This window comes from Schistocerca serialis, chromosome 1 (genome assembly GCF_023864345.2).
Source record: "Schistocerca serialis cubense isolate TAMUIC-IGC-003099 chromosome 1, iqSchSeri2.2, whole genome shotgun sequence".
In the NCBI taxonomy this organism is placed as follows: domain Eukaryota; kingdom Metazoa; phylum Arthropoda; class Insecta; order Orthoptera; family Acrididae; genus Schistocerca; species Schistocerca serialis.
In genome coordinates this window covers 553,859,433-553,884,816 of record NC_064638.1, presented here as the reverse complement: position 1 = coordinate 553,884,816, position 25,384 = coordinate 553,859,433, and the positions used below count along the sequence as shown (strand labels likewise).

At 45.3% G+C, this 25,384-nt stretch overlaps 1 protein-coding gene across 3 annotated transcripts in view; it reads left to right on the top strand.

The window, feature by feature from the left end:
* LOC126475343 (cerebellar degeneration-related protein 2) overlaps positions 1–25,384 on the top strand; it is a 485,149-nt gene that overhangs the window by 406,242 nt on the left and 53,523 nt on the right. The gene's annotated exons all lie outside the window — the stretch shown is intronic.

Here is a 25,384-nt window from a genome sequence, read left to right as displayed (position 1 = left end):
TTAGCCGGCCGAAGTGGCCGTGCGGTTAAAGGCGCTGCAGTCTGGAACCGCAAGACCGCTACGGTCGCAGGTTCGAATCCTGCCTCGGGCATGGATGTTTGTGATGTCCTTAGGTTAGTTAGGTTTAACTAGTTCTAAGTTCTAGGGGACTAATGACCTCAGCAGTTGAGTCCCATAGTGCTCAGAGCCATTTTTTTGCTCATTAATTATTCACTTTCACGGTGTAAATACTACTGTCATAAACAATAAATGAAGTTTCCGATGCCAAGGAAAATGTTGGTTTCTACCAAGAAGCGTCGCTCTAACGGGGTGGCTGTAGCGCAAACACCACCTCAGGGAAGAAGGTGACGTTCCCACAACTAACCTTATGCCAGCGACTACACTTGTTGCAAATATAGTCATTATTTGAAACCATAAAAGTGCGAAAGCTTCGCACCATTCCCCTGTTAAATGTTATTTCTGCGTATCATGTTAGGGCTGGAATTGTTTCCGGTGCTGACGCTGTTTCGTTTATCAGAAACTGGATAATTAATAATACGGTCACCAGCCCCCTAAAAACTAAATATACTGTCCCAGTCAGAAGGTCGCCAAATAAGTACTCAATATTTTGACTTGAGTGCGCGCTACGAATTGCAAAATTCCTAACATAGGCATATTTAACAAATAGGAAACGCCTCACACTAAAGGATACTCTTGAAGAAAATCCACTACCAGTCACGTCTGAAGAGGTTTCTTTAAAAAACCCACCGGCTTCAGGCTTGCGCTCTTCTCCAGCTCATTACGTTGTTTCGTCTTTACACATTAAATGCTAAAGTTTAATAGAGTGAGTTTCCAAATGGTAATCACTTATTTGCCTTCAAAGAAGTAATGTGAAGCACCGTATTTCTATATTCACACACGAATTGCTTATAAAATATTATACAATGTGGACGAAACATGAAGTACGTTAACAGGACAAACTCTGGAAGATGTCCGGTTTGAAGTAAATCACCTACTAGACACCAATAGGGTTCTTAATAGTAGCATCGTCTGTTCACACTACATTTACATAGATATTCAATAACCACCTTACGCCGCATGGCGGAGGGCATCTCGAACCACAACTAGTCATTTCCTTTCCTGTTCCACTCGCAAATAGAAAGAGGGGAAAACGGCTTCCTATATGCCTCAATATGAGCCCTAATTTCTGGTATGTTATCTTCGTGCTCCTTACGAAGGCAACACACACGTTCTGCAGTCAGCTTCAAATGCCAGTTCTCTACATTTCCCAGCAGTGTTCCCCGAAAAGAATGTCGCCTTCCCTCCAGCGATTTCCAACTGAATTCCAGCAGCATCTTCATAACATTATGAATTAAGTCCAAAAAGCCGCTTTTTATGTTTTTATGTTTAATTACGACAGGCCTGTTTCAGCACTACTGCCCTTATCAGGCGATCTATAACATCGCTGGTTAGTCACTTAAGCGTTTTTCTTACGTCTTTTAAAGTTATTTTGTGACGTAGCTTTCATAGGCTATAGTTGTTGCAAGTTAAAGCCTGAACTTTATTTGTTGTGTGTCACCGGTATCTACAGGTAACAAATCTAGCAACTGGCCTCTGAATTGCTTCGATGTCTTCCTTTAATCCGACCTGGTACAGACAACAAACATTCGAGCAGTACTCAAGAATTGGTCGCACCAGCGTCCCATTATGCAATCACCTTTACAGGTGAACGCTCTTTCGCATTCTCCCAACAAACTGAAGTCGACCATTCGCATTTCCAGGTACAGCCCTCACAAGCTTGTTCAATTTGATATCGCTTTGCAACGTTACGCCCAAATATTTAAACTACGTGGCGGTGTCAAGCAGGACACTACCAATGTTGTATCCTTCTATCCGAACATTCCGGGTTTGTTTTTTCCACTCATACGCATAGTATCAGATTTTTCTACATCTAGAGCTAGCGGCCATTCGTCAAAACCAACTAGACATTTTGTCTAAGTCGTCTTGTATTCTGCTACAGTCACTCAACTTCGACATCTTACCGTACAACACAGCACCATTGCTGCCCATCTTGTCCCGCCAAATCATTTCGTGTATAGAGAACATCAGTGGTCCTATCACACTTCCCAGGAGACATCATGACAAGAGTCTGTGATGAACACTCGCCATAGAGGACAACATACTGGGTATTATTACTCTTCAAGCCACTCTCATATCTATGAACCTGTTCCATATAGACTCGTACATTCAACAAACTGTAATTGGGCACCGTGTCAAACGCTTTCCGGAAGTCTAGAAATTTGGAATCTGCATGTTGCCATTCATCCATAGTTTGCAGTACATCATGTGAGAAAAGAGCAAGTTGAGTTTCCATGAGCGATTCTTCTTAAAACCATGCTGATTCGTACACTTAAGCTTCTCGAGCTCAACAAAATTTATTATATTCTATCCGAAAATATATTAGATGGTTCTGCACAAACACGTTGAACAACAGATCAAACAGAAGCTTAGGGTCAAAAACCTTAAGGTCGACTATTACCATATGAGTGGTAATCATTTACGTCATTTTAAAGCAGAATAAGTCAATTTATTGGTGCACAAATCTTCTCGTACCGTTGTTTGAAGGTGTCTCCCCCTTCCACTCACAGGCAGAACACTGTGAGGACGTGTCTGCTCCTGCCAGAGATCGGGTTCGACTGGCCTAAACTGCGCCATCACCATAGATGTCACGTGTGAGAAAGCAAAAGAATCTTGCCAGATTTCTTGAAAAACTTTTCTTCCAACTAAAATAAAGCTCTTCGTTAAACTGTACTTCCTGGTGTAAAAATATTCCTTGCGATCTACCTACATAATTGCAGTTGAAAGACAAATGACTATTTTTACCTACCACAGGCAGATAATTTTCCTATGTCTTCCATGAACATGGAAGAAGAAAGGTTCAATGAGATGTGTAGTTCTTCTGGAGATTTTACACGACTTCGTAGAGCGCTACAGTTCAGATATTGAAACACGTCTGAGACATTCTGGTAAGCCAAATACGAGGGTTGGAACTTTAATAGTGGCAACTGTTTATTTGCAGCTCGTACAAAATATAAGTGTTTCAAAGTTTTACTGACCTTCAAAGTAGTCACCAGCATTGTGTATAACCCGTTGCCAGCGATGTGGAAGTCGTAGGATACTCTTAGCAGTGCCAGTTGTGTTGACAGTTCGAGCGGCGCGGTCTATTGCCCGACGAATTTGTAGCAGTTCTGAAGTAAATGCCGTGAAGTGTTTAGAAATCGAGTTGAACTCACGAGGGCTTAAGTCAGGGGAGTGCAGTAGGTGGTATAGCACTTAGCAGCCCCATCAGTCAAACAAATCAGTAACGGCTTGAACTGTACGCGCTGGAGCATTGTCCTGCAAAATGATGGTCAGGTCCTGCAGAAAATGTCATCACTTCTGTCTCTGAGCTGGTCGTAGGTTGTGTTCCAAAAATGAACAGCATAGAGACAGAAGTGATGACACTTTCTGCAGGACCTGACCATCATTTTGCAGGACAATGCTCCAGCGCGTACAGTTCAAGCCGTTACTGATTTGTTTGACTGATGGGGCTGCTAAGTGCTATACCACCTACTGCAGTCCACTGACTTAAGCCCTCGTGAATTCAATTCGATGTCTAAACTGAACGAAACCCTCCACGGCATTCGCTTCAGAACTGCTACAAATTCGTCGGGCAATAGACCGCGCCGCTCGAACTGTCAACACAACTAGCACTGCTAAAAGTATCTTACAACTTCCACATCGCTGGCAACGGGTTATACACAATGCTGGTGACTACTTTGAAGGCCAGTAAAATTTTAAAACACGTATCTATTTTGTACGAGCCGTAAATGAATAGTTGGTACTATTGAAGTTTCAACCCTCGTATGTGGCTGTTCCAGTTGGTCTTGTTTGTATACAATCGCAGTTTCTTGTTTTATACGCTCTCGCATCTTCACTTCCAGAAATTCTTATGACATTACTAACTTTAGTTAAATAATTTATCCTGTCGGCAGTGGACACAACTCCCTGTACATAAAGTATTGGAAACGTTAGACCCCCGCCGATGTTGCACCCCCCCCCCCACCCTCCTAGACTCGCCGAATGATTACATACTAAGCTTTTCACTACCGTGTAATCTTGTCCTGAAATTGATATTCGTGTTACCGTTTTCCAGGTAACGGTACCTTATACTGTGCTCTTTATTCACACAGGGAAATGAATGCTATCGACAGGAAGCTAAAGTTACTTTCCTAGATTTCCGGGTCGGTTTTCACAGTGTTGCTCACAACCGACTCACAATGGAATTGCGTGCCTGTGAACTGTTGCCTCAGTTGTGCCACTGGATTCGTGACCTCCGGTCGGGAGGGTTACACCCCTCCACCGACGATTCTCCAAAGAATCGAACTCCCATGTATAAAACAACTAGAAACATATTACATCGTTATTCAGTTGTAATGTTAAATATTTGACGTTCAGCACGTAAAACATTTACAGCTGAAGGCGGGAAACATGCAGTGGCATATGTAGATACTGCTTACAATATGTGTTGCGAGTAGTTAGTAGTAAAGAAGTTATAAATTAAAACGGTAAGACCTGAAGTTCTGCTGTGTGAACAGCGGAAACGCAGTACGTAAACTAAGAACTTCTTTCCTTTCAGTATTTCGTGAGGGATGTCACAGAGTGATTTTCTAAATGGTGTGAAATCGTGTAAAGTTTTTTTTAGAAATCGCTACGTGCTCTCATGCTTGAATGCTGATGAATATATTCTAAGTAAATTGCATGGGTTGAGTTACACTGCTACAATGCATAACAACGTTTCTGACTTGAATACTTGTCGTATCGTGTTAGACCTTGCAACTGGGACCAGGTGTCTGTTTCAGTTTATTAATACAGATCTGAGTAGCCCTCTTAGTGTTGGCAGATGATGCTGTCGAGTACCATCTACTAAAGATCAAAACGTACTGCAGGAGGAATTAACTAGATGCCTGTACGTTGCGAAAAGTGATTACTAAACCTAAATAGTAAAAAGTGAGGTCCTCCACATGAGTATTAAAAAATTCCGTTAAATTCCGGTTACACGATAAGTCAGATAAATTTCAGGTTGTCGATTCAACTAAATACTGAGGGATTACAAGGACATTAAACTTAAAAACCGAGCCACCACTTAGAAAATAACGTAAAGAAGGCGAACCAAAGTAATTTTTATTGGCAAAATACACAGGTGCTACAAATCTACTAAATATACTGCCTAGACCAAGCTTCTCCGTCTTCTAGACTAATGCTGCGCCGTATGGGATGTTACTGAAGACAGACTTCGAAAAAGTTAAAAAAGGCAGCTAACTTTGTATTATCGCGAAATAGGGAAGAGACTGTCAGGAATATAAGCGAATTGTGTGGTAATCGTTAAATCAAATCTATTTTTCGGTTCGTCTAAATCCTTTTACAAAATTTTAATCACCAACTTTCTCCTCCAAATGCAAAATATTTTTGACTCATACTTACATAGAGAGAAATTGCCAGAAGTGCGAGTAATTAGGGAAATCAGAGCTCGCACAAAAAATTTGTATGTTTATTTTTCTAAATCGCTATTCGAGAATGGAACGGTTCAGAAACAGTTAAGTGTTACTATGATCCCTCTGACAGAACAGCGCAGTATTCATGTAGACGTAGATGCCGTGTTGCCTGCGAAATTCTGTTAACGTGTCGAAAGAGTGAAATGATATAATCATAAGAAGCTATAGAATATTATTCATGCAGCTTACTGGAATTAACCACGAAAAGAGGACGTAGCTTCCTGGAACATCCCAAGCTACTTTGTCGTGGACTGAACTATGTAGCTGCTACGCTATCTTACTTTATGTGCTGCCCTTGTGTGATTAAAATGCAGTAGATTATATAACCTTCTTTGTTCGTAGGTGCATGTTTCTTATCATCTTAGTCTGAATACTGCCTGCGGAGAATGGGGAATGTGACTGTTTTATGTAAGCTGTATGCCCCAGTTTTAGCGACGTGATAGTTAAAAAAATAAATGGTGTTGCCATTGTTAACTGGGTGTGTTTGTTTGACTCCTACAAAACCACTAGGGCGGCTTTTGCGTACTTTTCCAACGTATATTCGTTTCATTCACTCACTTTCGCTTCTTCCATTTACCAGTGCGTGGAGAGTTCACCACTCAGAATACGTGGCCGTCTGACGGTGAGCCGAGGCTAGAACACCGGAGCGACATTTTAATCTTCTTATTAAAATAAAAATACCATAGATTGTCCATAGCTTTAGGTCTGCTACCAGCTTTGTAAAATTGTCATTCATTGTACCGTAGAGTTCTCAGTTTAAAGTTAACATATACTCAATGTCGTCTTGGTTAATTTTGTCGTGATATTGCCAAAAGACGAAAACCTTAAACCAAAGGTAGATTGTATTTTAAAATAACCCTACCATAGTCAATACAAGAGTGAGAAACCGTTGTCAGTCTTCTGACATTTCCTAGAGTTTTCGAAGGTAGTTGTCAGTCGTGCGGTTTTGTTGCTACGTTTATATGGATCATCTAGTTTATTTTTTACTGTGTTACTCTTGATGGAGTTACTCGACCCGGTTCTCTAGCTTTCTTAATATTTTCTAGAAAAAAGTACGTGGTACGTACTTATTTTTTGTTTTCTCGTAGTTATGTTGTGTTGCCTCAGTTAAGGTTCATTGCGCTCAGTTTACGGAAGAAAACCTGGGATGGGTGGGTGTATTTGGATGACATTATCTTAGTGGACCTCACTGGAGAGACATGCATGGGCAGAGTTTTCGTAGACCCACTCACAAAAGTTCTTGGGTGTCTAAGGAAGTTCAAAGCTTTTTATGGAACTGCATTAGTCATTGCCCTCTGACTTGCTCCACTTGTTCGTGATCATTCGGAACGTGCATGAAGGGGCGAAGCAGAATGTGACGCGGAAACATTTCTCCGTTTTGCAGCCTCTGCAACGGTAACATAGCTCGATACGAAATAAGTATACTAGTTGGTTTTCGTACTGCCATACGTTTCGTTCAGACACGACTAAATAACCATATTTTGATTTTTATATAGGTTATTACGTCGCCTTGTATATCCTAATAATTTGCTACTTAAAGCTCTGGAAATCGTGAACCAGGATCCCAGAATTGCACAACAAGAGTATGGTGCTAATAATCCTGATGGATTTCGTAAGGAATTCTGCGTTACTTGGTCAGTTCAACGATATAGAGAATCTTAGACGTTTTATTTTGCAGGTGACGTCGTTTTCTTTAGCACAAATGAGCACAACAAATTTCTCTGTAGTATTTAACAGTGATCGTCAGTGCCTAACACATACGTGCATTGTAGCGTATTATGCACTTTTAGTCCATACACAAACCACAAAGGAAAAGAATACAGCTTGAAAGAATTGAATCGTAGCAAATCACTCAGATAATGTTCAAATTCGTTTCTCGAATTCTGTTAGTATTTGGCATTACGCAAGTCTTTTAGCTTAACAGCAGAGGTGATCGACATTTTTATGTTTCTCAACGGATAGGGTATTCCTGTCGCTATGAACTTGAAGACAGAAACTTAGACTAACATTCCGCACTTAGTCTAATAAAGTCGTCCTAGTTCTGTTACGGTGCCATATTTTTTTCTGTTGGTCGGATGTAATGTGAAGATTATGATGCAGTATCGCGAAAATAGAGGATTATGTGGAGAAGGATGTAAAACATTCCATTTCATAATAGGGTGTCTTATTCCACCGCTCCGCGTAATGTTTAGTGGGTTTGTTCAACCGGCCTTGACAGATCAGCTCGCGAGATCTGCGTAGGGTCTTCTCCTTTCACTTCGTTAGCGCTTTGTCACGTCCACGCTGTGTTAACAAAGCATAGCAGTGAAAGTACCGACGGATTTTAATCTGCAAAGTTGAGGGCAGTGACTCGTGTACTGAAGTTGTCTGTTTCCCCTATCAAGCAAATGTTCTTCCGTAAGGGAAGGGATTGTGAGTAAATATTTAGATTTTAAGACTACGGTGCTATAGAGACGATCATTTCTAGAGCGTCACAGTGAGAAAGTCACAGTGAGAGGAACAACGGTCACTACAGGCAAGGTGTTCACCAAAGAAGCTAGGTGAGTATTTGTGTTTGGGCGAACAGAAAGCCACTGTCAACTTATTTAAAGGACGAAATGAGAACATTTAGTTGTGATGTGGCAAACACAGAACATTCATGTCACGAAGACATAAACAGCGTGCATCTTCATATTTTCACGGCGCAATGATTGTTCCATAAGTTTCACTTCCTCTAATAAAGACGCATAACTTTCCCTTCTTCTAATATTTCGGCTGCATGCCGTCCAGCCATCTTCAGAGGGAGCCGAGGTGACTGATTTTCCAGCACTTACGGAGGACTTAGAGGAGAAAGCGTTGGAATCTGCAATCTTGAAACCCACAGTGTTTTGGAGGTATGTTGATGACACGTTTTTAGTGTGGGCCCTTGGTGAAGATAAATTAAAAGAATTTTTAAATAATCTGAATTCCATCCGGAGACAACTTCAGTTCACGATGGAAATTGAAAGAGATGGGTGTGATGCCTTCCATTTTCGGAAGTTTTGGTACGACGCAAAAATGATGGCACTTTGGGACATGCAGTACATCGGAAACCGACCCATACGGATTTATATTCACGTGCAAATAGCTGCCACCATCCTTCGCAGACGAGGAGTGTACTCAGAACACGTAACTGCTGACAAGGACAGTTTGGAGGACGAGCTTAAAAGCTTGAAGAGTTTTTGAAGCCAACGTGTACTCTCTACAGCAGATACTTACGGCACTGCAAATGAAACCAACAGTGGGCATAAGGAAAGGAGAATCCACGGAAAGTTTTAAATCCATGGCTTTTCTGCCGTACGTGGTAAACCTATCGTCAAAAATAGGACGAATCCTCAGCAAACAAGAAGTGTAAGTGATTTTTCGCCCTCCACCAAAGACAGCAGCACTACTGGGTTCCGTTTAAGATGATTTAGCGCATCGGAAGACTGAGGTTTACAAGATCCCCCGGGAGTGTGGCCGCTCATACATCGGACAGACGACAGATACACTCCATGAGGAGATGCGCAGAGCACCATAGGTGCACCCGGCTCTTACAACTTAATAAGACGGCGGTAGCAGAGCACTTTATTGACACGGGGTACTCTATGGTGTACGATAACGTCGAAATTTTAGCCTCAACTTCATCTTTCTGGGACTCAGTAGTGAAAGAAGCATTTGAAATTCGGCTGGCGACGAATTTGAGATAGCGCCTTCAGCTTGGACAAATCATGGTATTCGGCTCTTTCTGTAATAAACTCTTGAAGACCTCGCGACGAGCAGCTCGCAGTAATACATACATATCACCGTGTGGATCGACCTCGCAGCCATAGATCTAATCCCACGCATATGTTAAACCTCATTGCCGCTGATTGTCCCTGGCGCCTTGTGTATCTGTGGCAGTCTGCGCGCAGTAGTGCTGTCCGCGGGTTTAAAAGGACGGAGCAAGTGCTGGAGCGTTAGTCACCTCGGATTACTCCGAAGATGGCTGGACGATATACAGTCGAAATATTAAAAGTAAAATTTATGCGACTGCACGCCCGAAATTTTGTGGAACATTATAAACAGCGGTCTGGATAAGTATGTTCCAAGAAAAGTGCTCAACGACGCCGAAGAACCACGCTGGTTTAATGGTAGCACTGGTGAATGTTGCGAAAACGGCGGTTATTACTCTCTGGCTGCAAGAGATGGCAGAGAAACTTCAATGGAAAATTTAATAACAAATCGTGCATCCGGATGGAGGACCACGCATGAAGCCTTGAATAATTTTGTCAGATCCTGGCCAGAAACGGAATGTTCTGGAAAACTGTAGTCACACCTAAAGTAGTGGACGGGTTCAAACCTTTTTATTCCGTATCTCGTGAATGTCTGACGTTGAAACTAAAACAGCAGACGATGGTGATATTTTTGTATTACAGCGTCGACGAACGCGATGAGCCATAACAATTCCGGTCTGCGGATGTGGTGTTGACATTTATCCTTGATAGGCTCGATGTCTGAGCTCTGTGAATGTGACGTGTGGACTGGCGCGACACAACTCAGAGGTGCGAGAGGCAGGAGGCCCGCTTAGTTAGCAGTCGTCTTCGCAACGCCTCGCCACTTGGCTGGCAGGCCGGCTGCAGTTTCGCCAGGCGCAGAAAGCGTAAGCAGTAAGCCGTGAGGCGACCAACCTTCCCGGCTGTAGGGTGGCAGTGGCAAGGACCGCACCGAGTTGCGCAAGCGCCAGCTTGCGTAATGCGCCTCACACAGCGCTAGGTGCGGCATCGCCACCTGCAACTGGCCCCTCTGCCCCGAGTATCACGAAGATAGGCAGTTTCTCTCTGTGACGTAAGCCATGTTGAGCGATTCACTGACTGTACACCAAGATAAATTACCGGCCACTGAATTTATCAAATAATAAAATAATTTTTATGTATTATTGCCATTACAGGTATAGAGCAGTCAGTTTTCAATTGGCTACAGTATACGGCGGGAAGTCAAAAGTTTTTATCACCTTCTCGAAAACTGATAAGCTTCGAGCTCGTAACGTAGCGATGGTATTACCCTTCCTGTACCTACACTTCAATGCGACGTGCTCTTCCAGATGGTGGATACCTTGCCGGAGATCTTGGTTGTGGCCGGCCGAAGTGGCCGAGCGGTTCTAGGCGCTTCAGTCCGGAACCGCGCGACTGCTACGGTCTCAGGTTCGAATCCTGCCTCGGGCATGGATGTGTGTGACGTCCTTAGGTTAGTTAGGTTTAAGTAGTTCTAAGTTCTAGGGGACTGATGACCCCAGCTAGGAAGTAGCACAGGGCGCCATTTCAGGAGAACACCAAGGACCGAGGCAAATTCTGAATGAAGAAGGAAGCAGAACTGACGACTGTCGAGCACAGAATAAGCTGGTATGTTGTGGAGCAAAAACGCTCCACTGGGACAGCTTCCTGTGACACTTGGTCTTGACACCCTTCCGTAATCCAGGCGAGAGATTCCGATAGTACGTACCTGTAACTGTTTGCAAGTTATAAGCACAGTCTCTCAGCACAACTTGGCAGTCCAGAAACTCATCCTCACATCCCCGATGAAGGTATGGCATTGGCCATTTTCGGCAGTGGTGAATCGACATGGTTGATACCTACGTCTTTTTCCTGGTCGAAGTGATCCTCCTAGCATACGTTCATGATGACTAAAGGCAGGAATTGTCATCTGTTCTTGCCTGACGCAGCTGTAACGTTTTCGCTGCTCCCACGTTCGACGGACATCTTCAGCGGTTGTTAACTAGCTGTGTCTCGAAACCTATGCATTGCAAAAGTCTTGCAAGAAGTTGAAAACCGATCTATGACTGATGTTCACTTTCTCTGCTATGGCTTCGCTTGTGATCCAATTTTTTTCATCAGTTTATTGCAATTTATTCTAAAGCGATACACTAAGAAGTGATTGGTGGTGGTGGTGGTGGTGGTGGTGGTGGTGGTGGTGGTGGTGGTGATGGTGATCATCATCATATTAAAATAATCATTCTATATAGGTTATTTCTAAAATTGTGGGTATCTGTGGCACAATAAAAGTGGCGCACGACAATTTGCATTACGTGGAGGAATGGGGGATAGATGACCCACTTCTGCCACCCTTTCCCAAATCAATCCCTGCAATCGTCCCTTTTTCAGTGTGTGACAGGTCTGCAAGTATCTATTTCCAAATAAACAAATTGTTTTTTGTTGTAATGGTCTTCAGTCCCAAGAACGCTTTGATGCAGCTCTCCATGCTACTCTACCTGGGCATCGTCTCCACCTCTCCGCCCCCCAGGGGGTCCACAACTCTTTCGTGGATACGTGCGTGGCGAGCACGGGGCCCCGAGCCATTGCAGCCTTCTTTCTCTCCCGGGCTGCATTTCCTTTCCCTTCCCCTCCTTTCCCCTCCATACCCCTTTCCCCTCGCCCTCTCCTCTCCCTCTATTGGTGTCCTTGCTTATGTTGGCCCCCGCTATCCTCCTGGTTCTGTTGGTTTTACACTCCGGCTTTGTTGCGTAATCATCTCCTCCTTTTGGCATTCTTTGGTCCCCCTCTGGGGTTTGACCTCCATTCCAAAATTTCTCTTCCGTAGTGTGAGCCATTTGGGGAAGAGCACCTTACCTAGTGTCTCCGACGTGTGCCCTCCTAGTATATTCCACCTTTTCTTCTACGTCGTTATCTGATGCTAGGGTGCATAGCCAGCACGGTAGCCAGCCCGTGTGGTGGGGTCGCTATGTACCCTTTTGGTTGAGCCCCCTGAACACACAGGGATCACACTTCTGATACCTGAGCTGTGACCTCCTCATGCATGCCTTGGAGTGGTTGCTCGTCATCCTGGAGCATCGGAACTCCCGGCAATGGCCGCCGTGCCAGACGGCCCTTGCTGTGGCTGGGTGGCGCCCGTGAGGAGAGCCCCTGATCGGAGTGGGTGGTATCAGGGCGGACGCTATGCAGATGAAACGCATAAGGGTCCAAACCTCTGGCCGCTCTTCTGCGGCCGTCTCTCTGCGTGGTACTGATTCCTCAAGTGCTGCTTCTCTTGCCCCTTCGGCCTTCCCTTCCGTGGCTACCCCCTGGGAGGAGGGTCAGGCCCGTCGTCTAGGGGCAAAGCCTTTCCCCCGTTATCTAGTTTGCACCAGGACTGATGGAGATACTTTCACCAGTGTCAAACCTTTATTCTTTGTGGAACACATTGAAGACAAGTTCGGCGAAGTGGACTCCTTGAGCAAGATGCGGTCGGGTTCGTTACTGATAAAAACTGCTTCGGCTGCCCAATCTGCGGCCCTTCGTGCCTGTACCCATCTTGGCACAATTCCCGTGTCCATTACCCCTCACCAGTCTCTAAATATGGTACAAGGTGTGATTTTTCACAGAGACCTCATCCTTCAAACTGATGAGGAACTTCGGGACAATCTCGGACGGCGGGGTGTTCACTTTGTTCGGCGTGTTCAGAAGGGTCCTAAAGATAATCGTATTGATACTGGTGCCTTTATCCTGGCCTTTGAAGGGGATACCCTTCCTGAGAAAGTTAAGATTATGGTCTATCGCTGTGATGTGAAGCCGTACATCCCACCTCCTATGCGGTGTTTTAAGTGCTTGCGTTTTGGCCACATGTCTTCTCGCTGTACCCAGGACCCTCTCTGTGGTGACTGTGGACGTCCACTCCATGAGGGGAGTCCCTGTGTTCCCCCTCCTGTATGTGTAAATTGTCATGGTAGTCATTCTCCACGTTCAGCAGATTGCCCAGTCTATAAGAAAGAAAAAAAGATACAGGAGTATAAGTCTCTTGATCGTTTAAGCTACACAGAGGCCCGTAAGAAATATGCACGATTGCACCCTGTGTCCATGACATCTAGTTACGCCTTGGTTACATCTTCATCCCTTCCTCCCCCTTCCTTACCCCCGTCCCGGACCCCTCTCCTTCCCCCCTCCCCTGCGGCTCCCACACCTTCTCCTCTGGGCGCCGCTCCCCCTCCCCAGCCGGAGAAGTGTCCCACTCCTTCGGCGTCTGCCGGTCAAGGGCGCCTCTCCCGGGATGCCCCTTCCCGGCACCTTCCAGGTCAAAGGTCTGCTGCAGCGCGGCGACCGCGAGAGCCGCGGTCTATCGGCCCCCAGGTCGCCCGGTCTCTTTCTGTTCCTGATCTTGCTGCAGCTGGCTCCATTATGCCACACAGCCCTCCTCGATCTCAGCCTGAAAAGAAGAAGAAACATAAGTCCCGGGACAAAGAGCCTCTGGTGTCACCGGAGGTCCCTTCCCCGGCTTCACAACCGGATTCTGACCTGTCGTTTATGGATGTCGCCCCCTCCTTGTCGGTGACGGGTGGGGACCCGGCGGTATGACTGGATTTAGCGTGTTCAGCCCTCATTTAAACCATCGTTCTGTGGTTCTCCAATGGAATTGTAATGGCTACTATCGTCACCTTCCGGAATTGAAATCCCTTCTTTCGTCCTACTCAGCAGCTTGTGTGGTTCTCCAGGAATCTCATTTTACTGATGCTCACTCACCGACCCTCCGTGGGTTCCGTGTTTTCTGTCGAAATCGGGTCGGACCCTTGCGGGCTTCTGGTGGCGTTTGTACGTTGGTCCGTACAGACATTGCTAGCACGTGGATTCCTCTCCAAACTACATTGGAAGCAGTTGCTGTTAGGGTCCACTTAGACTCTGCAGTCACAGTATGCAATCTTTATCTCCCTCCTGACAGGACTCTTACACCTGCTGCCTTAACCACCCTTCTTCAGCAACTTCCTCCTCCCTTCCTCCTCCTTGGGGACTTTAATGCTCATCATCCTTTGTGGGGCAGTGCCTTTCCATCTAGACGAGGTTTTCTTATCGACCAATTTATTGCAGACCACGACCTGTGCCTTCTTAATGATGGCTCCCCTACTCATTTCAGTGCTGGTCATGGTACCTTTTCTGCCATTGATCTTTCTCTTTCTTCTCCCTCTCTCCTCCCTTCATTACACTGGTCGCCACACGACGACCTTTGTGATAGTGACCATTTCCCGTTGATTATCACGCTCCCTTCCCGCTCCCCGATGGAGAGGTTACCTCGTTGGTCTTTCCACCGCGCCGATTGGCCTCTATATACTGCACAGGTCGAGTTTTCTCCCTCTTTGTCGGGTTGTATTGATGACGTCCTATGTGACGTGTCTGACGCGATTGTTCGCGCTGCTAACCTTGCTGTCCCGCGCTCATCTGGACAATTTCGTCGTCGGCAAGTCCCGTGGTGGAGTACGGCCATTGCCATTGCCATCCGTAATCGCCGTCGAGCTTTGCAACACTTTAAGAGGCACGCATCTGTAGCCAGCCTTTCTACCTTTAAGCGCCTTCGCGCTAAAGCCCGTTATTTAATCAAACAGAGCAAGCGGATATGTTGGGAACGATTCGTTTCTTCCCTTGGTTCCACTGTCCCTCTGTCACGGGTATGGGCTACACTTCGCTCTCTCCAAGGTTGCCATCGGCAGTCCACCCTCCCAGGCCTTCACCTCCCAGATGGCATTTGTACGGACCCATTAGTTCTCGCAGAACATCTTGCGACTCATTTTGCAGTGGCATCAGCGTCGGCCTCCTATCCAGCTGCTTTCCTTCATCAAAAACAGCAGGCTGAAGCTGTCACCTTATGTTTCACCACTTGTGAGTCAGAATCTTACAACGAACCTTTCACTGAATGGGAATTTCTTTCTGCTCTATCTGCTTCTCATGATACGGCTCCTGGCCCAGATTCCATTCATAACCAGCTGCTTCAACATCTCAGTGCTCCACAACGGCACCATCTTCTTCGGGTGTTTAACCGTATCTGGCTCCAGGGTGACTTCCCTTCTCAGTGGCGGGATAGCATTGTGGTTCCTGTCCTTAAGCCTGGTCAGAACCCCCTATCTGTTGATAGCTATCGGCCCATTAGTTTGACCAATGTTGGTTGTAAGTTACTTGAACGGCTGGTAGCCCGTCGGCTCACTTGGGTCCTCGAATCTCGGGATCTATTGTCCCCTTACCAGTGTGGCTTTCGAGAGGGACGATCTCCAATCGATCATTTGCTTCGCTTGGAATCCGCAGTTCGGCAGGCTTTTTCCCAGCGCCGCCATTTGGTTGCAGTGTTTTTTGACCTTCGCAAGGCCTATGACACGGCCTGGCGCCATCACATCTTACTAACCCTTCATCAGTGGGGTCTTCGGGGCCCACTCCCGATTTTTATCCGCCAGTTCCTGATCCATCGGTCATTCAGAGTTCGAGTTGGTACTGCTTTTAGTTCTCCACGGACCCAGGAGACGGGCATCCCACAGGGTTCTGTCTTGAGTGTCCTTCTTTTCCTCATTGCTATCGATGGACTTGTGGCCTCTGTCGGTCCCTTGGTCGCCCCTGCCCTGTATGTGGATGATTTCTGCATTTGGGTTAGTTCCTCCTCGATGCCATCTGCAGAACGGCAGCTCCAGGTGGCTATACGGCGTGCCTCTGCATGGACCCTCTCCCACGGGTTTCAATTCTCTCCTTTAAAATCGCGGGTGGTCCACTTCTGTCGCCGTACTACGGTCCACCCTGATCCAGAGCTCTATCTCGCTGCACAAAGATTGCCTGTGGTTCCACAGTTTCGTTTCCTAGGTCTTCTTTTCGACAACAAGCTCACTTGGCTGCCCCATATCAGACTCCTGAAGGTAGGATGTTTCCGTAAACTCAATGTCCTTCGCTTTCTTGCCCACTCCTCCTGGGGTGCGGACCGTTCCCTCCTCCTCCGTCTTTATCGTGCTCTAGTTCTGTCACGTTTGGACTATGGTTGTCAAGTTTATGGTTCAGCTGCTCCTTCCACGCTGCACGTGCTGGATCCAGTCCACCATCGTGGTATCCGTTTGGCCACCGGTGCCTTCCCTACTAGCCCTGTTGATAGTCTCCTGGTTGAAGCTGGGATCCCCCCTCTTTCTGTTCGACGGTCCCAGCTTCTGGTGTCTTATGCCCTTACTATCCGTTCTTCTCCCGCTCATCCTTCCTATTCTATCCTATTCCCAGACCATAGACGTCGCCCGCCTGACTCCCGCCCTCGGGCGGGTTTACCGGTTGGGCTGCGCCTTGCGTCTCTTACCCGTGATTTTCGGCTTCCTTCTTTGTCCTGTCTTCCTCGCTCCCTCCCCTCCACCCCTCCTTGGTTAGTTCCTCGGCCTCGAATTCGGATGGATCTCCGCCGCGGTCCGAAAGATTCCATCCCCCCGGTGGTGTTCCGTTCCTTTTTCCGCCAAATTTTATGGGAGTTTCGGGATGCTGTTGTTTTTTACACTGATGGCTCTAAATCTGCTGATCATGTTGGGTATGCCTTCACGTCCTTTGTTGGAACGGAAAATCATCTACTGCCACCCTCATGTGGGGTGTTTACTGCGGAATTGATGGCAATTTCCCGGGCCCTTACCTTTATTAAACAATCCCAACACAACCGCGTTTTGTTATGTACGGACTCGATGAGTGGCCTTCTTGCCATTGACCGGTGTTTTTCGCGCCATCCCTTGGTCTCTTCCATCCATGACCATCTCGCTGATCTTCACCGTGCTGCTTGTTCCATTGACTTCCTATGGGTCCCGGGCCATGTGGGTATCCCGGGTAATGAGCTCGCTGATCGTTTGGCTGGGGGAGCAGTTACTTACCCCCCGTTTTCTGTAACCCCTCCTGCAGCGGATTTACGGCTTCACATCAAATCCCACTTTGCACAGTCATGGGCCAATTCTTGGGAGGCTACTCCACTGTCTAATAAACTTCGTGCCATTAAGGTGAATCCGGGCCCATGGCGTTCTTCCTTTAGCCTCTCCCGCAAGGACTCGACCACACTGTGTCGTCTCCGCATTGGCCATACCAGGCTGACCCATGGTTTCCTTTTGTGTGATGAGCCACCCCCGCTATGTGGTTGTGGAGCCTTCCAGTCAGTGGCCCACATTTTGGTTGAATGCCCCCTTCTTTTGGCTCTGCGTGCTAAGTACAGACTCCCCCACACTTTACCTTTGATGTTGGCTGACGATTCCCGGATGGTCTCTCTGGTTCTAGATTTCCTCCGGGAGAGTGGTTTTTATTCTCAGTTTTAAAGTTTTTAATCTCCCTCTGGTGTTGGGGCAGGGCGGTGAGTGTTTGGGTGTCTCCCACTGTAGGCAGTGTTCAGAGATTCCCGATTCACCTCCCTGACCGGAATCCTCTTTTCTTTCCCTTTTACTCTGTTTTTACCCCTTCTTTTTAAGGCTTGGTTAGTTTTTCTATTCCCATCCGTACTTTCTGCATTATAGCAGTTGTACCTTTTAAGTCACAGATGGTCTTGCCTATGCTGTTTCAGCATAGTGTTGGGTTCGTTCTCTTGCCAACTTCCCTCATTTGTTTTTACTAATGACAACGTGACTGCCCTTTTACGTTTCCCCTTTATCCGTTTTATTTTTCTGACTATCCTGAGATGTCCCGTTAGCAGAATGGAGTCTATTTGAAACAAGGGACTGATGACCTTGCTGTTTGGTCCCTTTAATCTCAAACAACCAACCAACCAACCATCCACCTCTCCGCAGCTACCGCAAACGACGACCATTTGAGTCCTCTTACTGTATGCGAGCCTTGGTCTCACTCTGCTGTTTGTACCCCTCAAATTCCTCTCCTTTACCAAGTTGGCAATAAATGTTCTAAGACAAGTGGTAGGATCAGTATTGCCTTGCGTTGTTACATTTCCCTTGAACGCAAACTGATTTTACCCGAGGCCGGCCTCTAGCACTCTTTACTTTATTACATTAAAAATTCGCGTCAGTGTTACAGAAGCATGGTTAATTAAACTGATGGTTCGTTGGTATTCACACCTGTCGGCCCCAGCACTCTTCAGAATTGGAATTAGTACATTCGTTCTGATGAGTCTGATTTCACCTGACACACACATCTTGCACAACAAATGGAATAATTTTGAAAAGCTTGGCTCTCCCAAGGATATCAATAATTCTAAGGGAATATTGTCTTCTTAAAGGGCGTTGTTCCCATTCAGGTCTTTCAGCGCCCTGTCGAATTCTTCTCGCAGAGTCATATCTCCCATCTCACGTTCATTCACTTCCTCTTCCCTCTCTGTAATATTGCCTTTGATCATTTTCTTTGTGTAGCCTTCATACAGACTTTGTACTTTCCCTTCTTTCCTTAGTACTGATTTACCATCTATGCTCTTAATATACAGCTGGTGCTCTTGTCTCAAATTTTATACTTAATTTTCCTATAAGCGGCATTCATAAATTCAGTATATCCTCGGTTACCTAGCGATTCCTGATAGGCCTTGCCTTTTTACCTGCGCGATCCCCTGCTTCCTTTTGTATTTAGTCTCTCAAAGCTACCCATTTGTCTTCTGTTGTTATCGTTGCCTAATGCTCCCTCTGAAATTTCCAACAATCTAGGACTCTTTCAGTTTATCCAAGTCTCATCTTCTTAATGTGCCAACATTTTTGCAATTTCCTAAGTTTTACTCTACAGTTCGCAAGCAATAACTTATACAATATCTACCTCTGGAAATGTCACAGTTTAAGTAAAACGTGATTCCGAAATCTGTCTTGCTATTGTATACTCAGTCTGAAACATGAAACATCCTGGCACATTAAAACTGTGTCGGACCAAACTCTGGACCTTTGCCTTTCGCAGGCAAGTGCTCTACTCTCTGAACTACTCAAGCACGACTCACGACCCATCCTCACAGCTTTACTTCAGTCAGTACCCCCCTACCTTCCACACATCATAAAAGTAATGCTGCGAAACAGCCCTCATCTAGTAAACGCGCTTGTCAGCAACAAGGTACCTGATTCTCATGCAATTGGTCAATAATTATTAAATTACGCTATGTACGAAATTTTACCAGGCAACTTCCACTTTCATTCCTTCCCCCCAGTTCGTTGTTCTAACATTTTGACCTCTTTAGTTTCGTACTACCTAATCTGAGTCCCTTCTTCTAATTAAATATTCTAAGCTCTTAACTAACTGGAGTTCTTATACATCGTCATACATTCTTCAGATTTCTTCATCTGTTGAGCTAGTCGGCATGTAAGCTTGTAATGCTGTCGTGGGTCTTGGTATTGTCTCGTACCAACGATAATGCGTTCACTGTACTGTTCACAGTAGCTCACCTACATTCCTATTTTCTTATTAATTGTTAAACCTACTCTTGCATTACCCTGTCTGATGCGCGTTAATAATTCTGTTCTGATCTGACAGCAAGCCGTTTTCTGCTCCCATCAAACTTCACTAATCCACACCATAACTTCAATCTTTTCACTTCCCTTAAATTTTCTAATCTACCTGTCGGATTAAGTAACCTAATATTCTGCGTTCCGATCAGTGGAATGGCAGTTATGTTTTTCCTGACGGTGATACATCATACTGAATAGTCTCTGCCCTGAGACAAACTTGGGGGGAGGGGGGGGGGGGCAGGAGGAAGAGACTATTTACCTTCGGAATATTTTACCAAAGAGAATACCATCATTCTCATAAAGCTGAGCTGTATGATGTAAAAACTTAAAAACGGCTGTAGTTACCCCTTCTTTTCAGCTGCTAGCAGCACAGCACAGCAAGGCCATGTTGGCTAACGTCCCAAGGCCAGATAAATCATCCAGAATCCTGCATATTGCAGTTACTGCAAAGGCAGCAGCCCATACTCAGGAACCACGAGTAAGTCCGGTCTCTCCACACACAACCCTCCGTTGTGGCTGCACCTAAAGTACGGCTGTCGGTATCGTTGAGGCACAGGAGCAGCCCCATCTCGACAAGTTCATTTGTTCATGGTAGGAGAAATTTATTACGCAACCTTGGGTTTTGGGGTTGATAATTAAAACTTTGCCTACCCATCGTATCAATATTTTTGTTTACAGTGCATCAAAGTTCAACTCAATTTTTAACGTAAATGTTTGGAACTGGAAAATGACATTAGTTTATATTTGCCAAGTAAAACAAAGATAATGAGAAGATGAACTTATTAATTGAAAGAAACAATAAAATAAGTGAAAAGCACCAGTTTGCTTTTGTTCTACAATATATTGTAGGACAAAAGCAAACTGGTGCTTTTCATTTATTATAATGTTGTTCTACCAAGAACCGACGGAAGATTCTGTTAATATGAAGCAATAAAACTTCAGTTACTTCTATCTATTCCACTATATATTTCCTTCTCGCCTATGTTTCACGTTGCACTCAGACATTAGTTCTTTCAAAGATCTTGTAATGGTGTACGATACTCTCTTCGCAGGTGAAATACCATTAATAGGAAAGTGGATCGACATTAATTACCATAACTGCTTAACATGGACTGACATATCAGATGGTGGTGAAATGAAATGTCAAGTGCGCTATTCCATCAGGTTTTTCTGTGACCGTTTACAAGCACAGTATGTATAACCAGACTGCGTATTGAAAGCAACTCATTACTCATAGAATGCTTGAAATTACCACTGCCCAGCAATACTGAATGCTTAGTTATGAAAGCGGTCATTTCATCGATGTCGTGATGTGAACTGTGGCAGTGGCTAACCTAACGGACTGCCTCGCCTTACACAGCACGCGCAACGAGATTAATCCGTTCTGCAAACAGCCTCAGCACCTGTTGTCACTGAGCCGCTGCCAATGTGAAAGGTGGGGACACGGCACCGTTCGTTACTGATAACACGGATTTTTTTGTACTTAAATCATTCATTTACGAAGTTGTTACGATGTTTAGCTCTTTTCATATCTTGTAAATACCAATTACTGTTCTTCCGCATGAAAGTCCTCATTTACTGTGTTAAGCAGCGCAACGTAGGTAATTTGAGCGATTACTCTTGGAATATGAGTGCGCTAAAAATGGACTAGTGTTTGCAGAATGCACATGAATAAATTATGTGGTGGGTCCTAACCTTCTCTTGACGTTGATATAATGTTCGTGGAATTATAGCAGTGTGTACAAAACGGTATGTGGCGTATTGTTTCATTAATATTCAGCCAAAGGCAACAAAAACAACAGCATAACTCACTCCTTCGAGGAAGGAACCAGCAGGAAGAGTGGAGGAGCTTGTAATTTTAATGGTTGCCTCCAAATGTACAAACACTGGAACAGCATAAACTGATTAAAACCTCCTGTCAAAAAAAGTGCCATACATACAGATGTCATAAGCTGAGGAAACGGCGGAAGATGGATTTTTTATAACTAGTGCTAACTGATAACGATGACCAAGCAGTGACACAAGTTTCCTAAGCGTTACTCAATTCAATTGCGTTGTGCGTCAGATTCGGAAATAGTACATAAGTACTAGGTATGAATGGAAAGTGTCCCTTCCGAAGCAGTAAAAAGTTGTAGACAAACTTACTGAAGGGGAAGTAAATATGTTCAATGAGAGACAATCTGAAATGAAAAACTGTACTCTCGAAACAAAAATATGCTAGAATAATTCGGTTAATCTGAAAGTTATTGCAACGGGGTGCTTAGGAGTTTCAGATGGTTAGAGCCAACGTTGATTACCACCTTCCGGTGTGCCATGTTGGTACAGGGTGACAGTTATTGAACTACATGAAATAAAATAGTCATAAATTCGGAACGGTTGCGTAAGGACGTTGGCCGCAGGGGGATGATGGAATTTGTATGCGCTGTATGGTTTCGTTTAGTGACGAAGCCCACTTTCATGTGAGTGGGTTCGTCAATAAGTAAAATCGGCACATTTTGGGGACTGAGAATCCACATTTCGCCATCGAGAAGTCTCTTCACACTCAACGGGTGAGTGTGGGGTGTGCAATGTCCAATTACGGAATAATCGGTGCGATATTCGTTGATGGCACGAACGGTATGTGAAGGTTTTGGGAGATGATTTCATCCCCATTATCAAAAGTGACCCATATTTCGACAAGATTGGTTTCATGCAAGACGGAGTTTGACCCCATAGAAGCAGGAGTGTGTTAGATATCCTGGAGGAGCATTCTGGCTCTGGGGTACCCAGAGACCACTAGCATGGGCCTCGATAGGCTGCCATTTACTCCGGATCTGAACACATGCGACTTCTTTCAGTGAGGTTTTATTAAACATAAGGAGTGCAGCAATAACCCCAAAACCATTGCTGAGCTGAAGACAGCCATTCAGGAGGTCACCGACAGCATCGATGTTCCTAGACTTCAGCGGGTCATGCAGAATTTCACTATTTGTCTGCACCACATCGTCGACAGTGATGGCAGATAGCCGTACATGTCATAACCTAAATACGTGTATCTGTAGTGACGTTTACATTTTGAATAAAGTGTGTGCATGCCGTAGTTTGTAACTTTTTTTTCCGTATACAGTAGTTCAATAGACCCTGTAAGAACACTGGATCAGTACACTAGAGGAATTTCCTTAACAAGGATGATCCGCTGTTTGTAGGGTTTAGTCAAGTTAATTCAGACTAGTACAGAAATATACACGCGCAAAAACACATCGCGTACTGATTGCCTCGTCTTGGGTGGAGAGCCGGAGTTGTCGGTAGCAGCTCGCTGCCCGGTTACCGCCGTGCGGTGCCGTCAGTTGTCACTGCTGTCCGGCGGTGGCGGGGGAAGAAAGCGGAACGGGTAGCGAGCGCCAAGCCGTTGTCCCACAGGCGCCCCCCTGGCGGCCTACAACTGACCACGACGACGACGACGACGACGACGACGACGACCACCACCACCACCACCTGGCGGCGGCCTTGGAGGAGCCATGGGCGAGGAATAGACGCAGTTACACGCGGCTCTGAAGACACACATATGTTCACGTGTGAATGAAGATTGCAGTTGCTTGGTGGATAAGTCAGACTAAAAGTTCAAAGACTCAGTTCTCCGTCAACGCTGTGGATTTTTGTTTCGGTTATCGCTTCTGTTACAATGATCTCCACATGTCAAAAAATGCAGAATTGTATTGTGGTGAGTCAACGATGAACTGTGGTCCGCCTATAACTGGCTGCGTAAGTCAGATCAGGAGAAGGTGGATGACATACCATCTTCAACACGACCAAGACCAGTTCAGTATCGTGTTGAGAAAACCAGGCTGCCAACCCCTCCCCTCCCCCCCCCCCTCCTCCTCCTCTCCCCCCTCCAGCCTGCGATTTTCCTTCCTCCATAACGAAGATTATGCTAGGTGCAATAAAGCAAGAACAGGTGGCTACCGCATAAAGGTAAAAGGAATACTAGTAACAAGAATAATACACGGAAGACCAGAAAAGACAACGAGGAGCTGTTAGATAACAATAAGAATGGCTTTAGAAAAGAGAGAACACGAGAGGATGTTCTGACGTTGCAGTTAATAACGGAAGCAAGAGGCATTAATAGTATTTTTCGATCTAGAAAAAGCGTTTGACAACGTTAAATGGTTAAAGACGTTAGACAATCTGGGGAAGGCCTAAGTAACTTTCACTGTAGGGAAAGATTGGTAATACGCAGTATGTACAAAAACCAAGAAAGGAAAAATAAATGCGAAGAGTTTGGAATGGAAAAAGGAGATCATGTACTCTTTAGCTTCTTTCTATTTGGTTTGTTCATTGAAGAAGCAGTGATGAGAATAAAAAGCGTCAAGATTTGGGCGAAAATTTAGGGTGAAAGGCTGTCGGTGACGTCATGCACTGACAAACCTGCTGTCTTCGGTGAAAGTGAAGCGTTACAGGACGTTTTGACTGGAATGAAGACTAATGAGTACAGAACATTGATTGAGAGCAAACCGAAGAAAGACTCTGCTAATGAAGTCCAGCAGACGTGAGGCGAAGGTGAGGAACTCCACTACCTTCGAAGGAAGGACGAAGCAAGGACGTAACAGAAAACCAGCACAATCAGAGGGGCATTCCTTGCCAAAAGAATTCTACTAGTATCAAACATCGGCTTTAATTCAAGGAAGAAATTTGCGAGACTCTTTGTTGGAGCGCAGCATTGTATGGTAGCAAATCGTGGACTGTGAGAAAACTGAAAAAGAACAGAATCGAAGACTTAGAGTCGTGGTTTTACGGAAGAATAGTAAAAATGGAGAAATAAGGCGGGCAGGACAGAAGCATGTGGAAAACATGGCGGGAGGGAGAGGGGGAGAACGGGTTAAGACATAAAGTAAGAGCTTCCATGATACTTTAGAGAGCTGTAGAGGGTAAAAACTGTAGGGGAATACAGAACTAGGTGTATGTCCAACATTTAACTGAAGACATACACGAGGAGGACAGAGATATGGAAACAGCAAAACGCAAACCATTTCCATGCCTAGTACGGTCGAGGAAAACCTATAGCATTCGAAACAACTTCATGTCGTCTCTGAATAGATACAGATCCTGTGTGGTTTCAAGGGAACCTTAAACCTTTGTTCCTGCAAAATAGTGGCACGCTTAGGTAACGATGATGGTGGATAACGGTTACACATCTTTCTCCACAAAGGCTCAGTAACACAGAGATCTGTTGACTGCGGTGACCCTGGGAGATCCGTTCGATTTATCTTCCTGCACACGAAACCGGTCCTAGATGATGTGCGCTTTGTGGACAGGGGCCCTCTTGTGGAACACAGCATCACCATTTGCTAACATACATTTGACCATGGGATGGATCTGATCAGCCAAAATGGTCGCACACGCATTGGCAGTAATCTGATTCTATATGTTATCTATGGGTCCCAAGAAACACCACTATAAAGCTGCCCAAATCACCACCGAAACACCATCATGTTCCACATTTGGGACGTATCTTGGCCATGATTTGGATCATCATGCAATGAGTCTCTGACATATGATTTTCTCCTTTTGTTCCAGTGCCCCAGTTTTTGTTACAGATACCACATTTCCCTTTCAAAGCATTTGCATCACTTAAGATTAGTTTTGGAATTAGAGCTCGCCCTGTAATTCCCTGCTTATGGAGCTCCCTTCG